This window comes from Pan paniscus, chromosome X (genome assembly GCF_029289425.2).
Source record: "Pan paniscus chromosome X, NHGRI_mPanPan1-v2.0_pri, whole genome shotgun sequence".
NCBI lineage: Eukaryota > Metazoa > Chordata > Mammalia > Primates > Hominidae > Pan > Pan paniscus.
The window spans coordinates 80,352,592-80,360,305 of NC_073272.2; positions in this window are offsets into that span (position 1 = coordinate 80,352,592).

The window sequence follows — 7,714 nt, forward strand, 5'->3', positions numbered from 1 at the left end:
GCACTAGAGAAGCTTTGGGGAGATAGCAAGCTTCTTGCTAGCTCTGATTAGTGAGTGATGGTGGTAAGTAAAACCAGTGTTAGGGTCCCAGCAAGTTGTTTCAGCAGCTCCTAGGTAAAGTTGGTCTTGGGGTTACAGCAGGCCATTTCAGCAGCTGGGCTTGTAGAAGATTTAATTCTTGGATCAGGTGCTATAAGCTCCCAGGGCTTTTTCCCTGTGGCCCCTTGACTGATTTATTTGGTTATGACAAGAATGACCCAATTTGAATAATTAACTTTCACACTAGCAATCCTAGTGGATGTGAAATGTTGTCTCCCTATTTGAATTTCAGTAATGGTTAAATTATGTTAAGCATTTTTTTTTCAGGTTGTACTGTTTTTATTGTAGTTGTTATTAGAAGCACAGAGAGGTTAAGTGAGTTGCCAAGAGTCTCTGCTATTTAGTTAACAATTGGGGGGTGTGATGGGGGCCTATAATCCAAGTTGGGAGAACTAACGTGGGCCATATTCCATTAGGTGACATCACCTCTCTGTAGCTGCTTCACATTTCATTATTCTCCCCAAAGCTCACCCATGGTCTGGAGGTACATTGAAAAATTCAGCGAGGAGTTAGAGCACCCCCAATAGCTAAAATGAAGAGTCAGCACTCTGTTAGCAATTTGGCTATGGTAGAACAACTAACTGTCCCATTGATAGAATTGAACGAAAGAACACGAAAGAACTGAGGACTTCTGCTCCCATATGGTTTAGGAAAGTGTCCTTTCAACTCAGAGTAGAGCACTCAACAGAGCATTTGTGGGCTTGGAGTTGATAGGTTTAGGTCCAAATTCAGGGTCAGCTATTAGTCAATTTTTGGAAACATACGTAACTTCTCTGAGCCTCCATTTCCACATTTTTGAAATGGATATAATAATAATAGTAACAGTAGTAATACAGGCCCATCAGCCAGGCACAGTGGCTCACACTTGTAATTCCTGCACTCTGGGAGGTCAAGGTGGGTGAGTCATGAGGTCAGCAGTTCAAGACCAGCCTGGCCAACGTAGTGAAACCCTGTATCTACTGAGAAATAAAAAAATTAGCTGGGTGTGTGGTGTGCAACTGTAATCTCAGCTACTGGAGAGGCTGAGGCAGGAGAATCACTTGCACCCAGGAGGTCAAGGTTGCAGAGAACTGAGATCACGCCCCTGCACTCCAGCCTGGGTGAGAGACCAAGACTCTATGTAAAAAAACAAAAAAATACAAGCCCATCCTGTATTCTTTTTTTTTTTAAATTATATTTTAAGTTCTAGGGTACATGTGCACAACCTGCAGGTTTGCTATATAGGTATACATGTGCTATGTTAGTTTGCTGCACCCATTAACTCGTGATTTACATTAGGTATTTCTCCTAATGCTATCCCTTCTGAGCCAGGTGTGGGATATAATCTCCTGGTGCGCCATTTTTTAAGCCCGTCGGAAAAGCGCAGTATTTGGGTGGGAGTGACCCGATTTTCCAGGTGCCCGTCTGTCACCACTTTCTTTGACTCAGAAAGGGAACTCCCTGACTCCTTGCACTTCCCAAGTGAGGCAATGCCTCGCCCTGCTTAGGCTCGCACATGGTGTGCACACCCACTGACCTGCGCCCACTGTCTGGCACTTCCTAGTGAGATGAACCCGGTACCTCAGATGGAAATGCAGAAATCACCCGTCTTCTGCGTCGCTCACACTGGGAGTTGTAGACCGGAGCTGTTCCTATTTGGCCATCTTGGCTCCTCCCTTAAATTTTTTTCTGTTTTATTGGTTTTGTGTGATTTATGCTTTAGAGGTTCTGTTGTGATGTGTTTCCAGGATTTGTTTCAAGATTTAGAGCTTCTTTTAGCAGTTCTTGTAATTGTGGTCTGGTAGTGGCAAATTCTCTCAGCATTTGTTTGTCTGAAAAGGCTGTGTCTTTTCTTCATATATGATGCTTTGTTTCACTGGATACAAGATTCTTGGCTGATAATTGTTTTGTTTTAGGAGGGTGAAAATAGGGCCAATTTTTTTTTCTAGCTTGTAGGGTTTCTGCTGGGAAATCTGCTGTTAATGTGATAAGTTTTTCTTTATAGGTTACCTGGTGCTTTTGTCTCACAGCTCTTAAGATTCTTTACTGCTGGTGTCTGGCAAGATGTTCGAATAGGAACAGCTTTGGTGTTCAGTTTCCAGCAAGATCAATGCAGGCGGGAGATTTCTGCATTTCCAACTGAGGTACCTGGCTCATCTCACTGGGACTGGTTAGACAGTGGGTGCAGCCCACGGAGGGTGAGCTGAAGCAGGGTGCGGTGTCATCTCACCCGGGAAGCACAAGGGGTTGGGGAACTTCCTCCACTAGCCAAGGGAAGCCATGAGGGACTGTGCCCTGAGAAACAGTGCACTCCAGCCCAAATACTAGGCTTTTCCCATGGTCTTCACAACCTGCAGACCAGGAGATTCCCTTGGGTGCCTATGCCACCAGGGTCCTGGGTTTCAAGCACAAAACTGGGTGGCTGCTTGGGCAGACACTGAGCTAGCTGAATGAGTTTTCTTTTCATACCACTGTGGCACCTGGAATGCCAGCAAGACAGAACTGTTCACTGCCCTGGAAAGGGGGCTAAAGCCAGGGAGGCAAGTTGTCTAGCTCAGCAGATCCCAACCCCACAGAGCCCAGCAAGCTAAAATCCACTGGCTTGAAATTCTCCCTGTCAGCACACCAGTCTGAAGTCAATCTGTGACACTCAAGCTTGGTGGGGAGAGGGGCACCCACCAATACTGAGGCTTAAATAGGCTGTTTTCCCCTCACAGTGTAAACAAAGCTGGCTGGGTTCTTAGGACTGGGCAGAGCTCACCGCAGCTTCACAAAGCCCCTGTAGCCAGACTGCCTCTCTAGATTCCTCTGCTCTGGGCAGGGCATCTCTGAAAGAAAGGCAGCAGCCCCAGTCAGTGGCTTATAGATAAAACTCCCATCTCTCTGGGAGAGAGCAGCTGGGGGAAGGGGCGGTTGTGGGTACAGCTCCAGCAGACTTAAACATTCCTGCCTGCTGGCTCTGAAGAGAGCAGCAGATCTCCCAGTACAGTGCTCAAGTTCTGCTAAGAAACAGAATGCCTTCTCAAGTGGCTCCCTGACCGCTGTGCCTCCTGATTGGGAGACACTTCCCAGCAGGGGTCAACAGGCACCTCACACAGAAGAGCTCTGGCTGGCATCTGGTGAGTGCCCCTCTGGGATGAAGCTTCCAGAGGAAGGAACAGGCAGCCATCTTTGCTTCTCTGCAGCCTCTGTGGTGATACCCAGGCAAACAGGGTCTGGATTGGACCTCCAGCAAACCCCAGCAGACCTGCAGCAGAGGGGCCTGACTGTTAGAAGGAAAACTAACAAACAGAAAGGAATAGCATCAACATCAACAAAAACCCCAACCGAAGGTCACCAACATCAAAGACTAAAGGTAGACAAATCCACGAAGATGAGGAAAAACTAGCACAAAAAGGCTGAAAATTCCAAAAACAAGAATGCCTTTTTTCCTCCAAGGTATCACAACTCCTCGCCAGCAAGGGAACAAAACTGGATGGAGAATGAGTTTGAGTAATTGGCAGAAATAGGTTTCATGGATGAAACTGGAAACCATCATTCTCAGCAAACTATCGCACGGACAAAAAAACCAATCACCCCATGTTCTCACTCATAAGTGGGAATTGAACCATGAGAACACATGGACACAGGAAGGGGAACATCACACAACAGGGACTGTTGTGGGGTGGGGAGAAGGGGGAGGGATAGCATTAGGAGATATACCTAATGCTAAATGACAAGTTAATGGGTGCAGCACACCAACATGGCACATGTATACATATGTAACAAACCTGCACGTTGTGAACATGTACCCTAAAACTTAAAATATAATAATAATAAAATTTAAAAAAAGAATTAGGTTTCAGAAGGTGAGTAATAAAAACTCCTGCAAGCTAAAGGAGCATGTTCTAACCCAGTGCAAGGAAGCTAAGGACCATGAAAAAAGATTAGAGGAATTGCTAACCAGAATAACCAGCTTAGAGAAGAACATAAATGACTTGAAGGGGCTGAAAAACACAGCACGAGAACTTCGTGAAGCATACACAAGTATCAAGAGCTGAATCGATCAAGTGGAAGAAAGGAAATCAGACGTTGAAAATCAACTTACTGAAATAAATCGTGAAGACAAGATTAGTGGGAAAAAAAGTGAAAAGGAATGAACAAACCCTCCAAGAAATATGGGAATATGTGAAAAGACCAAACCTACAATTGATTGGGGTCCCTGAAAGTGATGAGGAGAAAGGAACCAAGTTGGAAAACACTCTTCAGGATATTACCCAGGAGAACTTCTCCAACCTAGAAAAAGAAGCCAACATTCAAATTCAGTAAATACCGAGAACACCAGAAAGATATTCCTCGAGGAAAGCAACCCCAAGACACATAAAGGTCAGATTCTCCAAGATTGAAATGAAGAAAAAAATGTTTTTTTATTTTATTTTATTTTGTTATTATTATTATTATACTTTAAGTTTTAGGGTACATGTGCACAATGTGCAGGTTAGTTACATATGTGTACATGTACCATCCTGGTGTGCTGCAGCCATTAACTCGTCATTTAGCATTAGGTATATCTCCTAAATCTATCCCAAAGAACTATAAATCATGCTGCTATAAAGACACATGCACACGAAAAAAAATGTTAAGGGAAGCGAGAGAGAAAGGTCAGGTTACCCACAAAGGGAAGCCCATCAGACTAACAGTGGATCTCTCTGCAAAAACCCTACAAGCCAGAAGAGAGTGGGGGCCAATATTCAACATTCTTGAAGAATTTTCAATCCAGAATTTCATATCCAGCAAAACTAAGCTTCATAAGCAAAGAAGAAATAAAATCCTTTCAGACAAGAAAATGTTGAGAGATTTTGTCACCACCAAGCCCACCTTACAATAGCTCCTGAAGCAAGCACTAAATATAGAAAAAAAAAAAAAAAAACACTGATACCAGTCACTGCAAAAACATAACAAATTGTAAAGACCATTGACACTATGAAGAAACTGCATCAACTAATGGGCAAAACAACCAGCTAATATCACAATGACAGGATTAAATTCACATATAGTAATATTAACCTTAAATGTAAATGGGCTAAATGCTCCAATTAGAAGACACAGACTGGCAAATTGATTGGATAAAGAGTCAAGACCCATTGGTGTGCTATATTCAGGAGACACATCTCACATACAAAGACACACATAGGCTCAAAATAAAGGGATGGAGAAATATTTACCAAGCAAATGGAAAGCAAAAAAAAAAAAAAAAAAAAAAAGCAGAAGTTGTAATCCTGGAACCTAGTTTCTGATAAAACAGACTTTAAACCCACAAAGATCAAAAAAGGCAAAGAAGGGCATTGCATAATGGTAAAGGGATCAATGCAACAACAAGAGCTAAGTATCCTAAATATATATGCACCAAATACAGGAGCACCCAGATTCCTAAAGCAAGTTTGTAGAGAGCTGCAAAGAGACTTAGACTCCCACACAATAACAGTGAGAGACTTTAACACCCTACTGTCAATATTAGGCAGATCAATGAGACAGAATGTTAACAAGGATATTTAGGACTTGATCTCAGCTCTGAACCAAGCAGACGTAATAGACACCTACAGAACTCTCTGCCCCAAATCAACGGAATATACATTGTTCTCAGCAACACATAGCACTTATTCTAAAATTGACCACGAATTTGGAAGTAATACACTCCTCAGCAAATGTACAAGAATGGAAATCATAAAAAACAGTCTCTCAGACCACAGCGCAATCACATTAGAACTCAGGATTAAGAAACTCACTCAAAATCACACAACTACATGGAAACTGAACAACCTGCTCCTGAGTGACTACTGGGTAAATAAAATTAAGGCATAAATAAATAAGTTATTTGAAAACAATGAGAACAAAGACACAATGTACTAGAATCTCTGGGACACAAATAAAGCAGTGTTTAGAGGGAAATGTATAGCACTAAATTCCCACATCAGAAAGCGCGAAAGATCTAAAATTGACACCCTAACATCACAATTAAAAGAACTAGAGAGAAGTCAGCAGAGCAAGAGCAAACAAATTCAAAAGCTAACAGAAGACAAGAAATAACTAAGATCAGAGCAAAACTGAAGGAGGTAGAGACAAAAAAAAAAAACCCTTCAAAAAATCAATGAATCCAGGAGCTTGTTTTTGAAAAAATCAACAAAATAGACCACTAGCCAGACTAATAAAGAAGAAAGAGAGAAGAATCAAATAGACACAATAAAAAATGATAAAGGGAATGTCACCACTGATCCCACAGAAATACAGACTAACATCAGAGAATGCTACAAACACCTCTACACAAATAACTAGAAAAATTAGAAATGGATAAATTCCTGGACACATACAATCTCTGAAGACTAAACCAGGAAGAAGTCGAATCCCTGAATAAACCAATAACAAGTTCTGAAATTGAGACAGTAATTAATAGCCTACCAACCAATAAAAGCCCAGGACCAGACGGATTCACAGCCAAATTCTATCAGAGATACAAAGAGGAGCTGGTACCATTCCTTCTGAAACTATTCCAAGCAATACAAAAAGAGGGACTTCTCCCTAACTCATTTTATGAGGCCAGCATCATCCTGGTACCAAAAACCTGGCAGAGACACAACAACGACAAAAAAAATTTTTGGCCAATATCCCTGATGAACATCGATGCATAAATCTTCAATAAAATACTGGCAAACTGAATCCAGCTGCACGTCAAAAGCTTATCCACCACAATCAAGGTGGTTTTATCCCTGGGATGCAAGGCTGGTTGAACTTATGCAAATCAATAAATGTAATCTATCACATAAACAGAACCAATGACAAAAAAACACATGATTATCTCAATAGATTCAGAAAATGCCTTCGATATAATTCAACACCCCATCATGTTAAAAACTCTCAAAAAACTAGGTATTGATGGAACGTATTTCAAAATAATAAGAGCTATTTATGACAAACCCACAGCCAATATCATACTGAATAGGCAAAAGTTGGAAGCATTCCCTTTGAAAATTGGCACAAGACAAGAATGCCCTCTCTCACCACTCTTATTCAACATAATATTGGATATATTAACACCTGGCCAGGGCAATAAGGCAAGAGAAAGAAATAAAGGGTATTCAAATAGGAAGAGAGGAAGTCAAATTTTCTCTGTTTTCAGATGACATAATTGTATATTTGGAAAACCCCACAGTCTCAGCCCAAAATCTCCTTAAGCTAATAAACATCTTCAGAGAGTCTCAGGATACAAAATCAATGTGAAAAAATCACAAACATTCCTATACACCAAAAATAGACTAAGAGAGAGTCAAATAATGAGTGAACTCCCGTTCACAATTGCTGCAAAGAGAATAAAATACCTAGGAATACAACTTACAAGGGATATGAAGGATCTTTTCAAGGAGAACTACAAGCCACTGCTCAAGGAAATAAGAGAGGACACAAACAAATGGAGAAACATTCCATGCTCATGGATAGGAATAATCAATATCGTGAAAATGGCCATACTGCCCAAAGTAATTTATACATTCAATGCTATGCCCATCAAGCCACCATTGAATTTCTTCACAGAATTAGAAAACTACTTTAAATTTCATATGGAACTGAAAAAGAACCCGTATATCCAAGTCAATCCTAAGCCAAA